General features: G+C 41.6%; 1 protein-coding gene across 20 annotated transcripts in view; it reads right to left on the bottom strand.

The window, feature by feature from the left end:
• The window catches only part of grik5 (glutamate receptor, ionotropic, kainate 5), a 266,133-nt gene that overhangs the window by 196,562 nt on the left and 43,256 nt on the right, over positions 1 to 26,315 (bottom strand). For 13 of the 20 annotated variants that reach the window (XM_073056128.1, XM_073056149.1, XM_073056256.1 and 10 more), the window contains one exon: positions 26,082 to 26,131. The gene's annotated coding sequence lies outside the window, so the exon portion shown is untranslated. Of the gene's footprint in view, positions 1 to 24,410; positions 24,548 to 26,081; positions 26,132 to 26,315 lie in introns of all 20 variants that reach the window. The other 7 variants (XM_073056213.1, XM_073056204.1, XM_073056137.1 and 4 more) reach the window with 1 other exon arrangement.

Consider the following 26,315-nt stretch of genomic DNA (forward strand, 5'->3'; position numbering starts at 1 on the left):
TATGAGCCTGAGGATAATTATTGAGGTCTTAAATAAATGCTTCTCATCAGGAGAAGGATGTTGTAGCAGGAAATTACAAGAATGGCAACAGTGAAATTCTACAAACTGTTATCATTAACAAAAATTAGTGGTAGGATAAGCCACTGGGCTCCAAAATGGGAACATTCCCAGATGAGACGTAAATCAGAACAATGCCATGCTGGAAACCTATGAAGTCCTGAGAAAGAGAAATAGCCCTAGAATACTGACAGCATCTCTTTACACAAATGCTTAATGACCAGCTGATTATTCCCAGAAATTTCTGCTCCTCCTCATTTCCTGGTCGCTGTGGGAAGTAAGGGCGGAAATTGCAGGGGCCGTGAAAGGAGATTTTCGAGCCTTTGCTGACACAGGTGAGGTTCCAGGTGACTGGAGGACAGCAAGCATGGGACCTTTATTCGAGAAGGGCAACAGGGATAAGATAGGGTAAGCACAGGCCTGTGAAGAGCCAGGATTAATCTATACTCAGAAAGGAGAGTGCTAACCAAACATAGTAACTGCAGTGTTGTTAGGGAGAGATTCCATCTTCATAAATTGACTCAACTTTTAAACAGGTACAAAATGTATTGATAAGGGCAATATGGTGGACAAGATTTGCTCTGTCACCAAAGACTGGCAAATTTCTGCAGATGTACCATGGAGAGCATTTTAACTGGCTGCATCACGTCTAGTATGGAAGTTCCAATACACAGGATCGACAGAGGCCGTGGAGGGTTGTAGACTCAGCCAGCTCCATCACAAGCACAAGCCTCTCCATCACCAAGGACACCTTCAAATGGCATGCCTTAAGAAAGTGACATCAATCATTAAGGGCCCTCACCACCCAGGACATGCCCTCTTTTCATTACAACAATCAGAGAGGAGCACAGGAGCCTAAAGACCCACACACAATGTTTTAGGAACAGCCTCTTCCCCTATACCATCATATTTCTGAATATTCCATGTAACCATGAACACTACCTTGCTATTCCTCTTTTGCAATATTTATTTACTTTTTATTGTATCTAACAGTAATTTTTAATGTTTTGCACTGTACTGCTGCCACAAAACAACAAACTTCACGACATATGTCAGTGATAATAAATCTGATTCTGAGTTATAAATTCATAGAGTAATACAGCACAGGAATAGGGCCTACAGCAGAACATGAACATCAGACTATGACTGTATCAACACTAATCCCATTTGCCAGCATTTCATTCATATTTTCCTCTGCCTTGGCAATTCAAGTGCTCATCCAGATGTTTCTTAAATGTTCTGAGATTCTCTGAGATTTTGTGAGAAATATTTTCTTCCCCAGATCTCTACTGAACCACTAACTTCTCACCATAATCCTATGCCCTCTCTCCTCGACATCTTTGCTAAAGGCCAATGTTTCCTATTATCTAGCCTATCTATGCTCTTTGTAATTTTATACTGCATACCTCTCTCGGGACACCCTTTAGCCTCCTGCCCAAGGGAAACAACTCTGTCTCTCTGCACTTTGAAAAATACTTCTGCAAGGTCCCTTATGGAAGGCCAGTCTGGAAGATTAAAGCATGTGGGCTCCATAGAGACTTGGCAGATTGGTTTCAAAACTGGCTCAGCCACAGAAGTCAGAAGATGATGCTGGAAGGGTGTTGTTCTGACTGGAGGTCTGTGACCACTTATGTTCCATAGGGGATCAATACTGGGACTGTTTATTTTGTTTTTTTCTTTATATTTTAATTTTCTTCTATCTTTTAGCCTGGATGATTGGTGGGGACACACATAGCAACACGGAGATTTTTATAAAGATTTCCCAAGATACCATGAAAGTGGAAAGATTAGGTATTATTATAGATTGGAATAATATAATAAAAAAAAATAATGACTAATCTACTAAACTTTTTAAGTTTTAATGTTAATGGGCTTAATGGGCCAGTAAAAAGAAAAAGAATTTTAACATATATTAAAAAAATGAAAACAGATATAGCTTTTTTACAAGAAACTCATTTAACGGACACAGAACACCAGAAATTAAAAAGAGACTGGGTTGGAAATGTTATTGCAGCTTCATTTAATTCAAAGGCGAGAGGAGTTGCAATTTTGGTTAACAAAAATCTACCAATTAAAATACAAAACATATTAATTGATTCGGCGGGGAGATATCTAATTATACACTGTCAAATTTTTTCAGAACTATGGACCCTTATGAACATTTATGCACCAAATGAAAATGATGTAAAATTCATACAGGAGGTCTTTTTGAATTTGGCCAACGCACATGATAAAATATTAATAGGTGGAGATTTTAATTTTTGTCTAGATCCAGCTTTAGATAGATCAACAAAGGTTGTTACAAAATCAAAAGCAGTAAAATTAACTCTATCATTGATGAAAGACTTAAATCTGATTGATATATGGAGAAGAATTAATCCAAAAGAAAGAGATTATTCATTTTATTCAAATAGACATAAAACATACTCAAGGATAGACTTTTTCCTATTATCAACAAATATTCAAGATAGAGTGAAAAATGTGGAATATAAAGCAAGAATACTGTCAGATCATTCTCCTTTAATAATGACAATGATAATGACAGATAAAGAGGAATCAGTTTATAGGTGGAGATTTAATTCAATATTATTAAAACGTCAAGACTTTTGTGATTTTATGAAAAAACAGATTCAGTTCTTTTTAGATATAAATTCACATTCAGTTGATGATAAATTTATAGTGTGGGAAGCAATGAAGGCATACTTGAGAGGTCAGATAATAAGTTATACTTCTAAAATTAAGAAGGAATATATGATAGAAATAGATCAATTGGAAAAAGAGATTACGAAATTAGAAAAAGAATCCCAAAGAAATATGACAGAAGAAAAACGAAGACAACTCATTAACAAGAAGTTACAATATAATACGCTCCAAACATATCGAACGGAAAAAGCAATTATGAGAACTAAACAAAGATATTATGAACTAGGTGAAAGATCACATAAAGTTCTTGCATGGCAGCTAAAAACAGACCAGACTTCTAAAACAATAAATGCAATTCGAACAAGAGTAAATAAAATTACTTATAAACCTTTAGAAATTAATGAAGCTTTTAAGAATTTTTACTCTGAGTTGTACAAATCAGAATCACAAAATGACAATGTCAAGATAGAAAGGTTTCTATCACAAATAACTCTTCCAAAATTAAATACGGAAGAACAGAAGGGATTAGATATGCCTTTTACATTGAAAGAGGTCGAAGAAGCCCTAGGATCACTTCAAAGTAATAAATCTCCAGGAGAAGATGGTTTTCCGCCTGAATTCTATAAAAAGTTTAAAGATTTATTAATTCCTCCTCTTATGGAGTTAATACGCCAAGCGGAAAGAACGCATAAACTTCCAGAATCCTTTTCGACAGCCATTTTAATAGTATTGCCAAAAAAAGATAGAGATCCTTTAAAGCCATCATCATATAGACCGATTTCTTTATTAAATACTGATTATAAAATAATAGCAAAAATCTTATCTAATAGATTATCTAAATGCTTACCAAAATTAGTACATATGGATCAAACAGGATTTATTAAAAATAGACAATCAGCAGATAATGTAACTCGCTTATTTAGTATAATTCATTTAGCACAGAAGAGGGAGGAAATGAGCGTGGCAGTTGCTTTAGATGCAGAAAAAGCATTTGATAGATTGGAGTGGGATTTTTTATTTAAGGTATTGGAAAAATACGGATTAGGAGTATCCTTTATAAAATGGATTAAAACCTTAAATACTAATCCCAAAGCTAAAGTAGTGACAAATGGTCAAATTTCAACACCATTTCAGTTAACAAGGTCAACTAGGCAAGGTTGTCCATTATCACCTGCTTTATTTGTGTTGGCGATAGAGCCATTAGCTGAACTGATCAGAATGGACCCAGATATTAAGGGTTTTAGAGTTAACCAAGAAGAATACAAGATCAACTTATTTGCTGATGATGTTCTACTTTATCTAACAAACCCATTGCAATCGTTGCGTAAATTATCCTATAGATTAGAAGAATATGGGAAAGTATCAGGTTACAAAATAAACTGGGACAAAAGTGAAATTTTACCTCTTACTAAAGGAGACTATAATCAATGTCGATCAATAACCCAGTTTAGATGGCCGGCAAATGGTATAAAATATTTAGGTATAAGAGTCGATAATGATATAAAAAACATATACAAATTAAATTATTTACCACTATTGAAAAAAATTCAAGAAGATCTTGATAAATGGATGGTATTACCAATAACATTAGTAGGTAGAGTAAATACCATAAAAATGAATATATTCCCTAGATTACAATACTTATTTCAATCACTACCAATACAATTACCCCAGAAGTTTTTTCAAGAGCTGAATAAATATGTGAGGAAGTTTCTTTGGAAAGGTAAGATGTCAAGAATATCGTTGGAAAAATTGACATGGAAATTTGAGCTAGGAGGGTTACAACTTCCAAATTTTAAGAATTATTATAAAGCAAATCAACTTAGATTTATTGCATCCTTTTTTGAGAAAGACAAACCGGCATGGATCAGAATAGAACTAGATAAAATAGGAGAAAACATACCAGAAGACTTTATATATAAATGGGAATCTAAATGGATACGGGAAAAGAAAGAATCTCCTATATTAAAACATTTGATTGATTTATGGAATAAGATAAATGTTGACGATGAGACAAAGAAATCCTTATTAGCAAAGAGATCTTTAATCCAAAATAGACTTATTCCTTTTACAATGGATAATCAACTTTTATATAATTGGTTTCAAAAAGGGATTAGATATATAGGAGATTGTTTTGAAGGAGGTATATTAATGTCATTTGATCAATTAAAGAATAAATATAAAGTATCAAACAACACTCTTTTTTGTTACTTTCAACTAAGGGCTTACTTAAGAGAAAAGCTAGGTCAAACAATGTTACTACCGAAACCCAATGAAATAGAAACTTTAATTCAAAAAGGAAAGATTAAAAAATTTATCTCTTGTATGTATAATTTGATTCAAAAACAGGCAATTAAACAAGGAGTCCATAAGTCAAGACAAAAATGGGAAAGTGATTTGAATATCAAAATTGAAGAAAAAAACTGGTCAAGACTATGTCTTGAGAGTATGACAAATACAATAAACGTTCGATTAAGATTAGTGCAATACAATTTTTTACATCAACTATATATTACACCACAAAAAATAAACAAATTAAACCCAAATCTATCTGATCAGTGTTTTCGATGTAACCAAGAAATTGGTACTTTTTTACATTCTACTTGGTCTTGCTCCAAAATTCAACCTTTTTGGACAAATTTAAGAGTTTTACTGGAACAAATCATTGGAATACAACTTCCACACAACCCAACATTACTTTTACTAGGTAATATTGAAGGGATAAAACCGATATCCAGATTGAATAAATATCAGAAAGAATTTATAAAAATTGCATTGGCAGTAGCCAAAAAAGCTATTGCAGTGACTTGGAAATCGGATACATATCTAAGTATAGATCGTTGGAAGAACGAAATTTATGGCTGTATTCCACTTGAAAAAATCACTTACAATTTAAGAGATAAATATGAAACATTTTTGAAAATTTGGCGCCCTTATTTACAAAAGACAGGATTAAATATATAGGTGCTCCGAAGATGAAATAATTGGTTACTTGGGGAAAGAAATAAATGCATACACCAAAGTTATTACGAACTCCGTGGAGCGTGTGGGGATCTTCCAATATCCAGGCATTCCTTTTTTTTTTCTCTTTCTTTTTTTTTAGGGATGTTAGGGGGGAGGGGTTAAGGGGAGGGGGGCTGGGTAACATTTTTTTTTCTCATACACTTTTATTTTGTAACTATTTGAAAACAATAAAAAAAGTTAAAAAAAAAAAAAAAATACTGGGACTGTTGTTGTTTGTGATATTTTCATCCTAAGTGATTTGAATGAAAATGTAGATGGGCTGATTAGTAAGTTGGTGGAGTTGAGAATGGTGAGGAAGGTTCGTAAAGGGTACAGATCATTTGCAAATATGGGCAGAGAAATAGTAGATTTAGTTTAATCCAGATGAGTGCTGCACTTTGTCAGGTCAAATGAAAAATGATGCAGTAAATGGCTGGACCCTTAGGAGCACTGTTGTACAGAGAGATCTCAAGGTACAAGTTCACAGCTCCTTGAAAGCCAATTTGGCATATCATCTAAAACTTTGACAAACTTCTATAGATATGTGGGAGAGAATACATTGACTGCTCGCATCACAGCAGAGTATGGAAACGCAAGCTCCCTTGAACATAAAAGCCTTCAAGCAGTCATGGCTACAGCCCAATAAATTTTGGGTAAAGCCCACCCCTCCATTGAGCACATCCACAAGGAGCGCTGTCGCAGGAAAACATCTATCATCAGGAAACCCCACCACCCAGACAGGACATCGTCTGAGTGGACATAGTCAAGAGTGGTAATCTTGAGACTTCAGTTCTTTCAAGGCTTCCGCAAAGAGAGGCTTCACTCAAAGAAAGCAAAGGAAAGAAAATCTCTTTTTTTTTCCCTTTTCTTCTTTATATCTGTTCAGCTAGGACAGTGGAGATGCCAGGCAGGATAGTGAAATGCTCCACTTGCAGGATGTGGGAAGGCAGGGAGAACTCCAGTATCCCTGACCACTACAAATGCGAGAAATGCATCTAGCTACAGCTTCTAACAAACTGCATTAAGGAGTTGGAGCTCGAAATGGATGAAATCTGGATCATTCAGGAGGATGAGGGGGTAATAGACAGGGCATATAGAGAGGTAGTTACACCCAAGGTGTAAGACACAGGAAAGTGGGTGACAGTCAGGAAGGGGAAAGGGGTTAAAGAGCCAGTGCAGAGTACCTCTGTGGCAACCCCCTTCAACAATAGGTATATCACTTTGGATAGTGTTGGGCGGGGAGGGAAATGACTGAACAGAGGAAAGTTACAGTAGTCAGGTCTCTGGCACTGAGTTGCTTCTGTGGTTCAGAAGGGAAGGTGGGAGAAGAGAAGCACTGTGGTGATAGGGGAACAGACAGGAGTTTCTGTGGGTAAGAACAAGATTCCCAGATGGTATGTTGCCTCCTGAGTACCAGGATCGAGGATATTTCCGACCGAGTTTTCAGCATTCTAAAGTGGGAGGGTGAACAGCCAGAAGTTGTGGTCACATAGGTACCAATGACAGGGGGAGGACGAGTGACGAGGTTCTGCACAGGGAGTTCAAGGAGTTAGATGCTAAGTTAAAGGGCAGGGCCTCCAGGGTTGCGATCTCAGGATTGTTACCCGTGCCAATGAGGCCAGAACTATAAAGATAGTAGTTTAATATGTGGCTAAGGAGTTGGTGTAGGAGGGAGGGCATAAGATTTTTGGATCATTGGGCCCTCTTCCAGGGAAGGTGGGGCCTGTACAAAAAGTACAGTTTGCACCTGAACTGGAGGTGGACTAATATCCTAGTGGGAAGGTTTGTTAATGCTGCATGGTGGGGTTTAAACTAGAGTTGCAGGGGGATGGGAACCAGAGTGCCAGAACAGTTAGTGGAGAGGTTGTGGAGACAGATGTTGGTAAGACCTCAGACAAAGTTAGGAATCAAATGGACGAGCATGGTGCGACTGGTATCCTGAGCTGCATATATTTCAATGCAAGAAGTATCATAGGCAAGGTGGTTGACAGTGCTGAAGATGAGGTAGCTGGTTTACAAACAGAGGCAAGGTGTAGTGAGCAGAGGTTGTTGAAAGGGCAAAATTGCAGTCAACAGGATGAGTTGCAACATCAAAGGCAGACAAAATCGAAAAGGGTGAATACAGAACTGAAGGTTTTGCATTTGAATGCATGCAGTATATGGAATAAGGTAGATGAACTTGCAGCACAGTTAAAGGTATGATGTTGTAGGCATCACTGAATCATGGCTGGGAGCTTAATGTCCAAGGATACACATTGCATTGAAAGGACAGGCAGGAAGGCAGAGGGAGCGGCATTGCTCTGTTGGTAAAAAAAAATGAAATCAAACCATTAGAAAGAGGTGACATGAGGCCAGAAGGTGTTGAATCATTGTAGACAGAGGAACTGCAAGGGTAAAAAGACCCTGATGGGAGTTGGATACAGACCGCCAAACGGTAGTAAGGATGTGGCCTACAAATTACAATGGACGATAGAAAATGCTTGTTAAAAGGGCAGTGTTACAATAGTCATGGGAGACTTCAATATGCAAGTAGATTGGGAAAATCAGGTTGATCCTGATAAAATGATCAAATTCACCCTGAAATTTGAGAAGGAGAAGCTAAAGTTAGATGTATCAGTATTAAAGGGAATTACAGAGGCATGAGAGAGGGGTTGACCAGAATTGAATGGAAAAGATTACTGGCAGAGATGACAGCAGGCAGCAATGGTTGGAAATCTTGGAAGCAATTTGGAAGGCACAGGATATATACTTCCCAAAGAGGAAGACGTATTCTAAAGGAAAGACAACACAACCGTGGCTACCAAAAGAAGTCAAAGTCAACATAAAAGCCAAAGAGAAGGCACATAATCATGCAAAAATTAGTGGGAAGTTAGAGGATTGAGAGCTTTTAAAAACCACAGAAGGCAACTAAGTCGTAAAGAAAGTAAAAATGAAATGTGAAACCAAGCTAGCTATTAATATTAAAGAGGATACTAAAAGTTTCTTCAGATTCATAAAGTGTAATAGAGAGATGAGAGTGGATATCAGACCACTGGAAAATGATGCTGGAGAGGTAGTAATGGGGGCAACAAAATGGTGGATGAACTGAATAAGTATTTTGCATCAGTCTTCACTGTGAAAAACGTTAGCAGTATGGTGGAAGTTCCAGGGGTCAGGAGTCATGAAGCATGTTAAGTTACTATGCCTAGACAGAAGGTTCTTGGGAAACTGAAAGTTCTGAAGTAGATAAGCCACCAAGACCAGACGGTGTACACCCCAGAGTTCTGAAAGAGGTGGCTGAGGAGATCATGGAGGCATTAGTAATGATCTTGCAAGAGTCACTAGATTCTGGAATGGTTCCAGAAGTCTGGAAAATTGCAATTCCACTTTTCAAGAAGAAAGCCAGGCAGAAGAAAGATAACTGACCTCAGTGGTTGGGAAGATGTTTGAGTTGATTATTAAGGATGTGGTCTCAGAGTACTTGGGGGCATATGATAAAATAGGCCACAGTCAGAGTAGTTTCCTCAAGGGATAAGCTTGCCTGACAAATCTGTTAGAATTCTTTGAAGAAATAACAAGCAGGATTGACAAAGGAAAATTAGTTGATGTTGTGTACTTGGAATTTCAGAAGACCTGTGACAACGTGCTACACATGAGGCTGCCAAACAAGCTACGAGACCATGGCATTACAGGAAAGATTCTAACATGGATAAAGCAGTGGCTGAGTGGCAGGAGGCAAAGAGTGAGAATCTTCTTAATTCAGGGGAGTAAACTTAGGACAGAGATAAGGAGAAACTGCTTTTCTCAAAGAATGATGAATCTATGGAATTCTCTGCCCAATGAAGCAGTGGAGGCTACCTCAGTGAGTATATTTAAGACAAGTTTGGATAGATTTTTGCATAGTGGGGGAATTAAGGGTTATGGGGAAAAGGCAGGTAGGTGGAGATGAGTCTATGGTCAGAACAGCCATGATCTTATTGAACAGTGGAGCAACCTCAACGGGCCAGATGGCCTACTCCTGCTCCTGCTCCTATTTCTTACGTTCTTATATTCTTATAAAAGAAACCTTTTCTGGTTGGATGCTAGTGGCTAGTGGTGTTCCACAGGGGTCTGTGTTGGGACCAATTCTTTTTACATTATATGTCAATGATTTTGATGATGGAATGGACTTTCTTACAAAGTTTGCAGATGATATGAAGATAGATGGAGGGCCAAGTAGTTTTGAGGAAGTAGAGAGGCTACATCTTCAACACTTAGACAGATTAGGAAACTGGGCAAAGAAATGGCAGATGAAATAGTATCCGGAAGTGTATGGATATGCACTTTAGAAGAAGAAACGAAAGAGTTGACAGTTTTCTAAATGGAGAGAAAATACTAAAAATAACGTGTAAGTGGAGTTAGGAGTCCTTGTACAGGACTCACTAAAGGTTAATTTGCAGGTTGAGTCTGTGGTGAGGAAGGCAAATGCAATGTTAGCATTTATTTCAAGAGGACTGGAATATTAAAGCAAGGATATAATGCTGAAACTTTATAAAGCACTGGAGAGGCCTTATTTGGAGTATTGTGAGCAGTTTTATCTTATCTTATCTAACCTTAGAGAGGATGAGCTGAAGCTGGAAAAGATTCAAAGGAGATTCAAGAACATGAATCCAGAGTGGAAGGCTTGCCATATGAGGAGCGTTTCATAGCTCTGGGCCTGTATTCACTAGAATTCAGAAGAATGAGGGGTGACCTTATCGAATGGTAAAAGGCCTTGATAGGCTGGATGTGGAGAGGATGCTTCCTATGATGGTAGAGTCTAAGACCAGAAGACACAGCCTCAGAATAGAATGGAGATGAGGAGGAATTTCTTTAACCAGAGAGTGGGGAATTTGTGGAATTCTTTGCCACAGGCATCTGTAGAGGCCAAATCTTTGTATAATTAAGGCAGAGGTTGACAGATTTTTGATTGGGCAGGGTGTGAAGTGACACAGGGAGAAGGCAGGAGACTGGTGCTGAGAGGAAAATTGGATCAGCCATGATGAAACAGCGGAACAGACGATGGGTCAAATAGCCTAATTCTGCTCCTATGTCTTATGGACATGCTCTCTTTTCACTGCTACCATCAGGAAGGAGGTACAAGAGCTACAGCACCCATACCACCAGGTTCAAAGAATAGTTATTACCCCTCAAATCATCAGGCTCTTGAACCAAAAAGGATAACTTCAATCAGCTTCATTCACCCCAACTCTGAACTGTTCCTACACCTATGGACTCACTTTCAAGAACTCTTCATCTCATGTTCTTGATATTTAATGCTTATTTATTATTAATTTGTATTTTTTCTTTTTGTATTTGCAGCTAGTTGTCTTTTGCACATTGGTTGCTTGTCCATCTTGTGTGCATTTTTCATTGTTTCTATTGTGTTTCTTTGTAGTTACTATGAATGCCTGCAGGACAATGAATCTCAGGGTTGAATTTGGTGACATATATGTTTAATAATAAATTTACTTTGAATGTTGAAAGCTGTAAAGAAAGCATACAGCATAGTTGCCTTTATCAGGTGGAGCACTGGGAATAAAAGTCGGCACTTCATGTTGCAGCTGTACAGAACGTTGGTAGATCACACTTGGCCTATTGTGTTCAATTCTTGTCACTGCATTACAGGAGATGTTGGAAAGGGTACTGAAGATGTTTACTATGATGTTGTCTAGATTGGAGGGTTTGAGCTAGAATTTCAGGTTCAAGCTCATATTTGACTGTACATATATACAACCAAACAAAACAACATTCTTCCAGAGCACAATGCACCCACTATATATTATATATTTATATATATTAGACATAAAACAAAATATGACCACAAATAAATTACTTAAATAAAATTCAAAATGTATATAAAGCACACAGCACAGGTAAATAGTAAACAGTATAGTAAACATTGTACTATCCTAGTAATGATATCTCAGTGGTGGCAGGTATTCATTAGTCTCACAGCCTGGGGGAAGAAACTGTTACCTAGTCTGGCAGTCCTAGTCCTGTACTCTGGTACCTCCTTCCTGACAGAAGTGGGTCAAATAGACTGTGGGTAAGCAACAATGCTTCAGACTTCATATACAACACTCCCAGTAAATGTCACAAATAGAGGTGGGGGGGGGGGAACCCGGTGATTTTGTCAGTGAGTTTTATTATCCTCTGTAGGGTCTTGCAGTCTGATACCTAGCTTTTTCCTTACCACACAGAACATCCTCAATGGTACTCCTGTAGAAAGCTGTTAGAAGGGGGACAGGGAGCCTTGCACACCTCAATATCCTCAGAAAATGTAGATGCCACTTTGCCTTCTTGGCTAATGTGTTGTAAGTTCAGGTTAGATCATTTGTTATGTGCACACCAATGAACCTTGGTGCTCTTCACTCTCTGCACAGCAGAGCCATTGATGTGCAATGAAGTGTGGTCAACCTGCGTCTCCCTGAATCATCTCTTTTGTCTTGTTCACATTGAGATTTTGGAGAAGGTACAGAAGAGGTTTACTATGATGTTGTCTAGATCAATATATATATTGATATACATATATACACACACACACACACACACACACACACACACACACACGCACATATATAGTCATGTGAACTTGAACTTGAGTTGTTGTTCTCACACATGTGACAAGCCTCCTCTCTGTATGCTAATTCATCATTATTACTGAGAGGCCAGCAACTGTTGCATCTTCAGCGAACTTCATGATGCAGTTTGAGCTGGATCTGGCAGTGCAGTCATAGAGTCAGCAGTGTGAACAGCAATGGCCTGAGCACATAGCCTCAGGAGAACCACTGCTCAGTGTGATGGAGCTTGAGATGTTGCTGCCAACTCGGACTGACTGGGGTCTTTCCATCGAGAAATCCGAGATCCAGTTACAGAGAGGGGTGTTGAGAACCAATGAGGACAGTTTACTCACCAGCCTCTGAAAGATGATTGCTTTAAACACTGAATTGAAGTCGAAAACCCACATCCTGCTGTATGAGGCATTGCTTTCTAGGTGGGACAGGATGGAGTGGAGGACCAAGGCTATGACATGATCAGTGGACTAGTTTAGGCAGTAGGCAAACAGGAAAGGGCCCAAGGTAGCTGGAAGGTGGGATTTTATACGATCCATTACCAGCCGCTCAAAGCATTTCATGATTGTTGAGATCAGTGTCTTAGGGCAGTAGTTATTTAATCCAGTCACAGTCATTCTCTTGGGCACTGGAATGATGGTGGCTGCCTTGAAGCCTGCAGTGGAATGTTCTAAAGAGGCATTACAGATGCCTGCTAAGACCTGTTAGCTCGATCGCACAAACTCTCAGCATCCGGCCTAGTATGATGTCCGTCCCTGCAGCTTTGTGTAGGTTTACCCTGCCTAGAATCCTCCTCAACTCAGCTGTCACCAGACAGGGTAGCTGCTCCCGAGGGGGAGAGGCGGTTTCCCTCAATGTCACATCATTAATTGCATCAAATCATACACAGAAGGCATTCGGCCCATCACAAAGGGAGGCTGCACTGTCATTGACAAGCAGGGTGGACTGGTAATCTGTTATGATTCATATACCTTGCCGCAAGAGGTTGGATAAACTCGGATTATTTTTTCTGGAGAACTGGAGGCTGAGGGGAGACCTGATCAAAGTATATACAATTATGAGAGACACAGAGAAGGTAGATAGTCAAGAGATTTTTTTTCCAAGGGTGAGAACATAAAATACCAGAAGACATAGATTTAAGATGAAAGGGAGAAAGTTTAAAGTAGATTTGCATGGCAGTTTTTTGTTTAAACACATAATGAGTTAGATGCCTGGCATGTGTTACCAGGGGTGGTGGTGAATGCAAATAGCAATGTTTAAGAGGTATGTAGACAGGCACATGAACAAGCAGGGCATGGAGGAACATAGTTCATGTGCAGGCAGATGGAAATAACTTAAATTGGCATTAGCGCTGGCACGGTCACTGTGGGCCAAAGGGCAAGATGGCCCCAGTGACCAATGGCGACAACTTCTTCTAAGTATACTTCTTCTAAACTGTGATCGATTGCAACCTGTACTTTCCCTTTTAAGGATGCATTTTTGAGCCGTCTAAGCAATTTGGCGCTTTTGAGATCTCCTAAGGGATTCGGTGTGGATGAGAGCGGAAAGTGCAGGTACAGCCACTGCTAGGGTTAGCTACGTCACAAATCATGACAGGCACAAACTGTGGTCAGTTCCATTACTCCACACCGATTAAAGCATTGGACAAGATTAAAATCATTGAGGACGAGACCTGAAAACAAACAGGTGTTCTGTGCCGTCTGCTTGCATTTGGCCAGCCTCCCTCGTCTCGTTTCTTGCTACTGCTGTCGGGTGGAAGGTCTTGGGTCCCACCCCGCCAGGTTCGAGAGCAATTGTTGCCCTGCTGCTATTGGGCTGTTGGATGAGTTTCACTCGCCTCAGTGCTCTACATCTGTGGATTCACGTTCGGGGACTCTGCAGGTCATGCTCTATGCAGCTTTGTTTACTTTTTCTTTACTAGCGTGATTTGATCAAGGCATGTCAGTGCTGAGCTGACTCTGTAACTGTGGCTGTAACCATCGGCAGAGCTGAACTGATTCCATGGCTGTGGCCTGTAGCCATCAGGCTCCTGAACTGGCTTCACATGCTTCAGTCGTGGACTCACCTTTGGGGACTCTGTGGTTAATGTTACTTGTTTACTTTTTATCGTTTGCACACGATTTGTTCTTTTTTTTGCACACATTGGATGTCTGATGGTCTTGTGTGGATTTTTTTTAAAAAGGGTTCTATTGTGTTTCTATGTTTTGTGACTGCCTTTCAAAAAGTGAGATCTCAAGTTTGTGTACTGTATACATGCATTGAAAATAAATGTACTTGGAGCTTTGAGTTTTGTTCCTGTGCTGTACTGTTGTAATTCCATCCAGTCTCTCCTCACCACTGATATGCTCCACCCCAGCCAACATCCTGATGGAATCTCCTTTTCCTCCTCACCAATCTTACTATAGCAATCATATAATGCTGCTACCACACTGCACCTTTAGAGCCACATTGCCCAGCAGTCCCTGATTTAACCCAGCCTAATGATAGAACAATTTACAAGCACCAATTAATCTATGAACTGGGATGTCTTTGGACTCTGGGAGGACTCCTCAGAGGAAACCCACGCATTCCACAGAGAGGACGTACAGACTCCTTACAGATGTCGTCAGAATTGAAATCTGCCCCGAGCTGTAACAGTGTTGTGTTAACCGCTGCAATACCGTGGTGCCCACAAAATGTTTTCTATATCTTTCCTATCATGCTACAACTATACTATTCTCTCACCAGTCTTACCACATCATTTCTATAATGTCGCAAACAGTACCGCACACAATACTCCACCTGTAGCTAAACCAATGATTTATAAATTTTACTAAGACTGGTCTGTACTTATTTTCTACATTCCACCGAAAGAAAGCAAATGCTGTATGCTTCCCTCACCATCACCCTACCTACTTCTGCTGTCACCTTCGGAGTCCACCTGTAAGACCGTAGTTTAGCGGTTACCTCAATTGCTTTACAGCACCAGCAATCACCAATTGGGATTCAATTCTTGCTGCTGACTGTGAGGAGTTTATACGTTCGCCCCACGACCGTGCGGGTTTCTTCAGGGTGCTCAGGCTTCCCCCCACATTCCAAAGACATGCAAGTTGGTAGGTTAATTAGTCACATGGGTATAGTTGGGCAGCACAGGCCTGTAAGGCTGTATCTCTAAATTCCAACTGCACAAGGTGCCAGTCAATCTGTTTCAAACTGATCGGTTATTCCCTCGCCTCCTCCACCCTCTCCATCTGCCCATCACCCACACTGGATCCCCTCTCCCTTTAATTTATGTTCCACCATCCTCTCCTATCAGATCCCATCATCTTCCACCAAACTCTTCCCAGCTTCTATCCATTCCATTCTTCCCCTTCCCTCAACACTCTATCACCTCCCTCACCTAGATCCACCTATTACTGACCAGCTCCTGCTACACCCCTTCCCCTCACCTCTTCATACCATCTATCAGTCCCACTATCCCTCTTCCCTCAACACTCTATCACCTCCCTCACCTAGATCCACCTATTACTGACCAGCTCCTGCTACACCCCTTCCCCTCACCTCTTCATACCATCTATCTCCCCTCAAAACCAGAAAAAAAATTATTATTATTGAAATTTGTATTTTTGTGGTAGTACAGTGCAAGACATAAAAATTACAGTAAGTTACATTAAATAATTAAATACAGTAGTATAAAAGAGGAATAGTGGGTTCAGGAACCATGCAGAAATCTGATGGCAGAGTGGAAGAAGCTGTTCTTAAAACATTTGAGTGTGGGTCTTCAGGCTGCAGTACCCCCTCACAATGGTATTAACGTTAAGAAGGTAAGAAGGCGTGCCCCAGGTGGTGAGGGTCCTTTGTGATGGATGCCACCTTCCTGGGGCACCACTTTTTCAAGGTGTCTCGATGGCGGGGAGGGCTGTGTCCGTGAACCAAAATACAGATCCATTGCTCTCCAGAGATGGCATGTGGCCCACTGAGTTCTTCCAGCACTTAGTGTGTTGCTCCAGGTTCCAGCATCTGTAGTATCTTGTATCTCCGAGATTCATAATTCTGTACTCTACAACTGCCCTCCGCACTATCAACAACACCACTAATCTATGTCATCTGCAGATTTACTAATCATACCTCCTACATTCACACTTTAGTGTACAACAAACAGCAGGGATCTAGGCACTGATACTTTCGTACATTACTGGTCACCGGCTTCCAGTCACAAAAGTGATCTGCACCATTGCAACACAAGTGAATCTGCAGATGCTGGAAATAAATAAAAACACAAAATACTGGCAGAACTCAGCAGGCCAGATAGCATCTATGGGAGGAGGTAGTGACGACGTTTCGGGCCGAAACTCGCCCTCTGTCTCCTATGACCAAGCCAATTTTTAATTTTATTTTATTTTTATTAGGGATTCAGCGTGGAACAGGCCCTTCCAGCCCAGCAACCCACCCATTTAACCCTAGTATAATCACTGGACAATTTACAATGACTAGTTCACCTACTAAGTGGTACGTCTTTGGAAAGTGGGAGGAAACCAGACCACCCAGAGGAAGCCCACACATTCACAAGAAGGACGTACAAATTCCTTACAGACCACACCAGAATTGAACTCCGAAGTCCAATGTCCTAAGCCGTAATAGTGGTGCACTAATAGCTATGCTACCACTTGGATCCAATTTGCCAATTTACCTGAGATTTAATCTTTTGCACTAATATACCATATGGGATCTTATCAGGGCCTTACTGAAATCCATGAAGACTATATCACTGACATTTCCTCATCAATATATTTATCTCTTCAAAAAGAAACATTAGTCAGAGGGCACCTCCCACTAACATGTTTGTGCTGATTACCTTAGATTAACTCCAATAGATAAATCCTGTCTTTCAAAATATTTTTTCCATAATTTCACCAATACAGATGCTTACTGCCTTATAATTACCCAGTCATCATGCACAAAATCCTTCACACAATTTTTCTTGTCTTCGAGTTATCTGGTACCTCACCTGTGGCCAACAATGATTTAAATCTGAACACAAAGTACACTGCAGATGCTGTGGTCAAACCAACACGTACAAACAAACTGGAGGAACTCAGCAGGTCGGGCAGCATCCGTTGAAACTAACAGTCAATGTTTCCGGCCGAGACCCTTCGTCAGGACTGAAGAAGGAGGGGGCAGGGGCCCTATAAAGAAGGCGGGGGAAGGTAGAATGTGCCAGGTGAAAAACCAATCAGAGGAAGATCAAGGGGTGGGGGAGGGGAAGCAGGGAGGGGATAGGCAGGTGAGGTGAAGAAGGAATGTAAGGGGAAAGCACTATGGGTAGTAGAAGAAGTAGCTGAGTGAAAGTGGGATGGGGGAAGGGAGAGGCAGGGAATCCCACTTTCACTCTGCCTCCTCTTCCAGTTGCCTATCACCTCTCTCATGATTTTGCCTTCTTCTACTACCCACAGTGCTTTCCCCTTACATTCCTTCTTCAGCTCTCCTGCCTATCCCGTCCCTGCTTCCCCTCCCCCACCCCTTGATCTTTCCTCTGACTGGTTTTTCACCTGGCACCTTCTTCATAGGGCCCCTGTCCCTTCCTTCTTCAGTCCTGACAAAGGGTCTCGGCCCGAAACGTTTCAACGGATGCTGCCCGACCTGCTGAGTTCATCCAGATGATTTAAATCTGTCCACCAGCATCCCAATAATCCCCTCCCTTGCAGCTTGGAGCACATCTCATCAGGCCTAGCGATTCAATTGGTAGTTTTCTCTGGAGTGGCAGAGGCTTAGGGGAGATCTGATAAATGTTTATAAGATTATGAGAGGCATAGATAGATAGCCAGTATCTTTTTCCCAGAATTAAAAAATGTAATAGCAGAGGGCATGTATTAAAGGTGAGAGGAAGTAAGTTCAAAGGAGATGTAGGGGGCAGGTCTTTTTTAAATGAGTGCTGGGTGCCTGTGTGGAAGTTGTGACAATGCAAAAGCTCAGATAATGTGCAGGCATGGATACTTTACAAATAATGTACAGTTAACCCTGGTAGAGAATTGCTTGAAGAGCATAGATCTCCTTTGCACAGCAGTGGACTGGAGCCATTTGGCACACCAAGACAAAATAGTTCAAAGCCAAAGTACATTTATTATCAAAGTATGTATCCCTATACAACCTTGGGATTTATCTTCTCGCAGGCAGCTACAAAACAAAGAAACACAATAAGCACCACACCACAAAGACAGTCAAACATCCAATGTGTGAATAAGGATGCAAAGAAATCTAGAGTAACACTTACTATTGGTATTACTTTACTAATTCTGAAGTATTATTGGCCTTTAACATGTAGATTCTATTAGCTATTAATACCTGTATTATTGTACAGTGATTGATGATTGAGCTTGAAAATAAGGAATCTCAATATCCACAGTGTTTCCAATTGGTTAGTATCGGCATTCAACTATTCACTTTCTGTCTCAAAGTGGCATTTCTTTGTTCAAACTTCTGAACAGTGTGGTGATGGGCCATGCTGCTCTCCCTATGCATAAGTAAATAAAGTGTGTCTAAGGAACGAGTGTGAGTTTTCAGAGACGAGTTATTCAGCAACGACACCTGGAATGTGCTACTTGGTGTGGTGGTGGAGGCAGACATGGTAGATTGTTCATGAGGCTCTTAGATAGGCACGTGGATGTGCAGAGAGTGAAGGAAATGGAAATTGTGAGGCAGAACAGATCCATTTAGTTGGACATCTGATTACTCATTTGGTTAATTTGACACAACATTGTGAGACAAAGGGCCTGTTCCTACACTGTATTGTTCTATGGTCTATGTTCTTAACATGCTCTAGACATCTCCAACTACAACAGCTTTCTCTTTGGTGCATATAGATAAACAGTGATATTAAATTCAGCCTTAGTTTCTGGACTGTGTTTGTCCCTTCACATAAATATGAAATTTTCAGCTATGGTCACTATCCCCAAAGCACTTGCCCACTGATATTTCAACCATTTGCCTTCCTTTGATACCTGGGATTAGGTCTCATCCCTTACCAAGTGCGACTATATGTACCAGTACTAAAATCACTTCTGGATGCATTATAAAAATTCTGCCCTGTCTAATCCTTTTGCCCTTTCTAAACTATGGAAGTTCAAATCCCCTATTATTGTAATTCTGTCTCTCTCATTGGTTTACATATCTAGAATCATAGAGCAATATTGCACCAATATCGGCCCTTCAGCACAATGAGTCTATGCCAACCATGGTGCCCATTCAGCTGGTTCCAATTTGTTGTGTTTGGCCCCTATCCTTAACCCTCCATGTACCTATCCAAGTGTTTCTTACATGATACCATTGTACCATTGTACCGTTCTCAACCACTTCCTCTGGGAGCTCATTCCACAGAATCACTAACACATGAAAAAGTTGCCCCTCAAGTACCTTTTAAATCTTTCCGCCTCACCCAAAATCAATGCCTCTCAATTCTGGACTCTCTTCTCCTGGGAAAAAGACTGCTACCACCCACTTTATCTATGCCTCTCGTGATTTTATAAACCTCTATAAGGTCGACCCTTATTCTCCAAGAATAAAGACCTGGCCTGGCCCACCTCTCCCTATAACTCAGGCCCTCTAGACCTTGCAACATCCTCATAAATTTTTTCTACACTATTTTGAGTTTAATTCGAGTCTTATAACAGGGTGACTTAATGACCTATACAACTGCAACATAATGTCCCATCTCCAATACTCAGTGCCCTAACTGATGAAGGCCAGTGTGCTAAACGACTTTTTTACCACCCAGTCTACCTGTAACGCTCCTTTCAACAAAACATGTACTTGTACTCCTAGAGTTCTCTGTTCCATAACACTCCCCGGTGCCTACTTATAGTACAAGTCCAATGCTGGTTTGAGTTTCCAAAATGCATCACTTCACACTTACCTATGTTGAAATTCATTTGCCATTCCTTAGCCCACTTCCCTAACTGAGCAAGATCCCCTTGGCAAACTCCACTATCAACACAATCTCCTAATATCACGCATTCCACAAACACTTAATTCCTTTCTCCCACCAACTAGAGTAGTGGTCGCCAACCCGTCGATCTTTGAGAATTTCCCAGCAGATCCCGAAGAAAAAAGAAAAATAAATACACAAATACTGTTGAGAGATTGCTTCTGGGTTGTGGGGTTTTAGTTCCATTCTTTCTGCCCAGTGCGCATGCATGTAGCTCCCCCGCCACACACTACAGTGTACTTCAGTGGTCCCCAACCACTGGAAAAGATATGATTTGGCGGTATGAAATGATATGAGTCAGCTGCACCTTCCTCATTCCCTGTCACGCCTACTGTTGAACTTGAATACATGCGAGGTCATTACCCAAGCGCGTCAGCGATCATTGGTTGGCCTCGGGTAACTGGCTGCTTCATGCGGCCGGTGAGAAGTGCCGTTGCTACTGGCCTGGAGCGCGGACAGATGGGCGCCGGCTCTGAACCTGTTTAGCACACTGAATGTTTGTGAGGAACCCGGTGCTAAAATATTCACAGACGACCTAATTCGGGCTCAGGCTTTCGTAAATAGCAGAGCAGCTACCTCGCTGCGATCCACTGAAAAACAGCCCTCCAGCCAAACTTTTGTCGGCCGATAGATCCTACAAACAGGGCAGGCGCACCGTCACACTCCTTGCTCAGTCGGTTGGTCACTCTCTCCGAACTGCAACCGCCGCGGCCCTGGCACGGGAACAGCCGCACCTGGCCAAGGCGTCTGGCGGCAGGCGGGCGAGCGGCTGGAGTTTGGGCCCGGAGGCTATCTAATGAGGCAATGAAGCCCTCAAAACTGCTTCGGCACCCTGAGTCCAAGCACCCTGCACTTAAAGACAAACCCGTTGAGTTTTTTCAGCGGAAAAAACGTGAGCAAGCGGGACAGCAGCTAAGTGCTGAGAGCCGCGAAAACTAAATTGCAGAATAGACTGGACATAAGGAACCTGCTTCGAGTATCGCTGTATTCCGATCGTGTTTAACACCCCCCGTCGGCCGGTCTGCAAGAGTATTGTCAATATTAAACCAGCCCGCGGTGCAAAAAAAGGGTGGTGGCTCCTGGTGTTCGTACAGTATTTCTACTTCCGGGTTGCTGGGTTTTACTTCTGGTCTTTTCTGCTCCGGTACGCATGTGTGTAACTAATCAATTCGGGGTCAATCTTGCCTTTCACTAAGGCTGAGGTAGGGGATCTTGGGCTTAAAAAGGTTGGTGACCACTAGACTAGAGGGAGGCCTGTAGTATTAACTCAGACATCTTCCCTCATTACTGCAGTGACTCTCTCCTTCACTCATAATGAAAGCCTCCTTCTCTTTTACATTTTTCCCGATCACTCCAAATTTATGTAAACTAGTCCTACATTCAGCGTGTGGCACTGGAAGTAATCCAGAGATTATGAGTTTAGAGGTCCTGCTCTTTGATCTTGCAGAGCCACAAGGAATTGCAGAGAGTTGACAGCCTCCACTCTGTGGACTCTGTATATACTTCTCGCTGTCTCAGTAAAGCAGCCAACACAATCAAGGACCCCTACTACCTCAGACGTTTCTATCTTCTCACACCCTCCCATCAGGCAACAGATGGCTTGAAAGCATGTACCACCAGTCTTAAGGTCAACTTCAACCCCACTGTTCCCTGACTCTTAAATGGACCTCGTGTACAATAAAATGGACTCAACCTCTTAATCTACCTCGTTATGATCTTGTATTGCATTGTTTACCTGCACTGCACTTTTTCTGTAGCTGTTACACTTTATTTGGTATTGTTACTGTTTTGCCTTGTCCAATACATTGTGTAATGATTTGATCTGTGTGAACAGTATGCAAGACAAGATTTGTCTGTATCTTGGTATATGTGACCATAATAAATCAACACTAATATAAGCATAATTAATCCTGAAGATGACGTCCCACACTACTTCAGGCAAGTTAGCAAATTGGTTCCAAAATGATGAACCTTCGGCTCATACGGGAAACTGAAGGGGTGACAGATAGAAGCTATGAGGAGGTAGTCACCCCTGTCCAAGACAGTCATACACAGTTTCACTACACATCGCCTTCACACCAACTCGAAGCCACCAGCTCCGGTGCCTCTGAGTAGCAGGCAGCTGCATGGTCTGCACCTAGGTCAGCTCTTTGGAACACAGTCCGGCTTCTCCTGTAGCCCGACAGCCCAACTCAAACTCCCCGGCTGGCTACTCCAAACAATGAGCAGCTTACTGATGCACTAGAACTGCTGCACACATAGTTATTGGAGTCAAGAATAGTCTTACTATGTATAAAAACACACTTAACAAACTACCTTTGGTTGGCTCCAGAGGGGCCACTGCGTGTATATGTGCCGCCATCTTTTTACCCTTGTAGTTTCTTAACTCTTCAAGAAGGGAGGGAGGCATAAGAAAGGAAATTATAGCAACACACGCAAAATGCTGGAGGAACTCAGCAGGCCAGGCAGCATCTATGGAAAAGAGAAAGTAGTCAAAGTTTTGGGCATCCTGATGAATGGTTTCAGCCTGAAACGTCAACTGTAATTTTTTCCATAGATGCTGCCTGGCCTGCTGAGTTCTTCTAGCATGTTGTATGTGTAGCACAGATAGAAGATTGGCTAACTAGCATGAGGCAAAGAGTGGAAATAAAAGGAGCCTTTTCTAGTTGACTGCCAGTGACTAGTAGTGTTCTGCAGGGGTCAGTGTTAGGTCCTCTTCTTTTACATTATATATCAATGACTTGGATGATGGAATTGATAGCTTTGTGGTCAAAGTTGCAGATGATACAAAGATAGGTGGAGGGGTAGATAGTATTGAGAAAGCAGGGAAGCTGCAGAAGGACTTAGGCAGATTAGGAGAATGGGCAAAGAAGCGGCAGATGGAATACAGTGTATAACCTGTGATAGAAGGAACAAAATCATAGACAATTTTCTAAACGGGCAGATCACTGAAAAATCTGAGGTGCAAAGGGTCTTGGGAGTCCTTGTGCAGGATTCTCGAAAAGTTAGTTTGTTGGTTGAGTCAGTGGTGAAGAAGGCAAATGCAATGTTAGGAGGAGGAGTATAGGAAACTGATACAGGACTTTGTGATATGGTGCAACTCAAACTACCTGCGTCTCAATATCACCAAGACCAAGGAGATGGTGGTGGACTTTAGGAGATCTAGGCCTCATATGGAGCCAGTGATCATTAATGGAGAATGTGTGGAGAAGGTTAAGACCTACAAGTATCTGGGAGTACAGTTAGACGAGAAGTTAGACTGGACTGCCAACACAGATGCCTTGTGCAGGAAGGCACAGAGGCGACTGTACTTCCTTAGAAGGTTGGCGTCATTCAATGTCTGTAGTGAGATGCTGAAGATGTTCTATAGGTCAGTTGTGGAGAGCGCCCTCTTCTTTGTAGTGGCGTGTTGGGGAGGAAGCATTAAGAAGAGGGACGCCTCACGTCTTAATAAGCTGGTAAGGAAGGCGGGCTCTGTCGTGGGCAAAGTACTGGAGAGTTTAACATCGGTAGCTGAGCGAAGGGCGCTGAGTAGGCTACGGTCAATTATGGAAAACTCTGAACATCCTCTACATAGCACCATCCAGAGACAGAGAAGCAGTTTCAGTGACAGGTTACTATCGATGCAATGCTCCTCAGACAGGATGAAGAGGTCAATACTCCCCAATGCCATTAGGCTTTACAATTCAACCGCCAGGACTTAAGAACTTTTTAAAAGCTATTATTAATGCTTTTTGAGATAGTGATTTAGATGCATATCATATTTTTTACTGAGTTAAGTATTGTATGTAATTAGTTTTGCTACAACAAGTGTATGGGACATTGGAAAAAAGTTGAATTTCCCCATGGGGATGAATAAAGTATCTATCTATCTATCTATCTATCTATCATTTCAAGAGGACTAGGATATAAAAGCAAGGATGTAATGCTGAGGTTTTATAACACACTGATGAGAATTCCCTTGGAGTACTGTGCTGCACTGGTTCTTTCCTCCCCCAACAGTATTCACCACTGTATATCTGTGTGTCTTGGTCACCTGGTACCCAGAGCATTGTGGATGGACTTCGGTGAGTCTGTCTGCCATTCAAAACTTTAGACACTACAGACAGAGGAAATATCAGCTCCGCATCCACCCTCACTTTCCTAACAAGATGTGCATGTTCTCATGAGCTCACCTCTCATTCTTTGAAATGCAACAGATTATAGGTTCAGCTTGCTCATTTAGAGTCTTGTGAGGAGTCTTCGGCCCCTTATCTAAGAAAGGGTGTGCTGGCATTGGAAAAGGTCCAGAGGAGATTCACGGGAGTCGATTCTGGGAATGGAAAGGTTATTGTATGAGAAGCGTTTGATGGTTCTGGCTCTCTACTCACTGGAATTCAGAAGAATGAGGAGGGATCCCATTGAAATCAATTGATTGTTGAAAGGCCTAGACAGAGTGAAAGTGGAGAGGATGTTTCATAGTGAGAGATTCTAGGACCAGAAGACACAGTCTCAGAAAAGAAAGGCATCCATTTAGAATGGAAATGAGGAGGAATTTCCTGAGCCAGAGAGTGGCAAATCTGTGGAAGTCATTGCCACAGGCAGCTGCACAGGCCAAGTCATTGAGTCTATTTAAGGTGGAGGTTGATAGATTCTTGATTAGTCAGGGCATAAGGGTTATGGGGAGATGGCAGAAGAATGGAGTTAAGAGTGAAAATGGACAAGCCACAATGAAATGGCGGAGCAGACTCGATGGCCTAAATGGCCTAATTCTGCTTCTGTACCCTCACCATTTGTAATATACATTCACAATTTGGGTAATACTGATGACCACGAGGAAAGGCAGTGGGGGTAAACTGATAGGGCAGGATTCCCCTATGGCCAATCAGCTCGGAAACAAGTGTACCACTTTAGATACTACTAGGGGAGGATGACCGTTCAGGTGAAAGCAGCAGAAGCAGCTGGGTCTGTGGCACCACTTCTGGTTCGGCCACAATGGGGAAGGGTGAAGTCAGACTGGGACTATAGTTATAGAAGGCTTGACTGCAGGAAGACAAGGGATTCTGTGGTAGCAGAAGAAACTCCAGGACGGTGTATTGCCTCCTCAGTTCCAAGGCCGAGGATGTCTCTGAGTGGCTGCAGGACTTTCTCAAGGGGGAGGATGAGCAACCAGAGGTTGTGATGCACATTGGCACAACGACATGGGGAGAAAAAGGGAAAAGAGCATGCAAACAGAAAAGGTGGTCTCCTAAAGAATGTTACGCTGGGCGAGTCCCCAAGGCCGAAGAAATATACAGGGAGGCAAGACATAAGATTGCTAGAGCCTTAGCCAAGATCTTTATTCCCCTCTAACTGCAAATGACTTCCTGGAGGATTGACAGGTTGCTGTAGAAGAAAGGAAGTCCTCGAAATTACAGACCAGTGAGGCTTACATCAGTGATAGAGCAGCTATAGGAAAGGATACACTGGGATCAGTGGGGAGAGAGTAAACACTCTGACACCATTGAGGGTGAGAATAAATACAGGTGACCCCACTTTACGAATGTTCCCTTTACGCCACTTTGCTTTTACAAAAGACCTACATTAGTAACCTGTTTTCACATTACAAAGAGGATTTTCGCTTTTACAAAAATGTTTCCCATATAAATTAATGGTTCTTCGCTTTACACCATTTCAACTTAAGAAAGGTTTCATAGGAACGTTCTATCTTTGAAAAGGGGGAGACACCTGTACATGTGGACCACTGGGATAGGAGCACATTTATAGAGAAAGGCTAGCATTCAAGAACTCAATAGCAATACTAACTACTGCAAAAGAAAGGCACTGCTATAACAGTCGCACAATTAAGATGAAAAATGTTTACTCACCAACATCCAGAATTCCTACACACAGCGATCTGTGGGCACTGCAGACAGGGCTGGAAAAGTGGGGAGACAAACAGTAAATACACTGGGATCAGGGCGAGAGTAAATACACTGGGATCAGTGAGGAGAGTAAATACACTGGGATCAGTGGGGAGAGTAAATACACTGGGATCAGTGCGGACGGTAAATACACTGGGATCAGTGGGGAGAGTAAATGCACTGGGATCAGTGGGGAGA

The sequence above is a fragment of the Hemitrygon akajei genome, chromosome 1, assembly GCF_048418815.1.
Source record: "Hemitrygon akajei chromosome 1, sHemAka1.3, whole genome shotgun sequence".
NCBI classification, from domain to species: Eukaryota; Metazoa; Chordata; class Chondrichthyes; order Myliobatiformes; family Dasyatidae; genus Hemitrygon; species Hemitrygon akajei.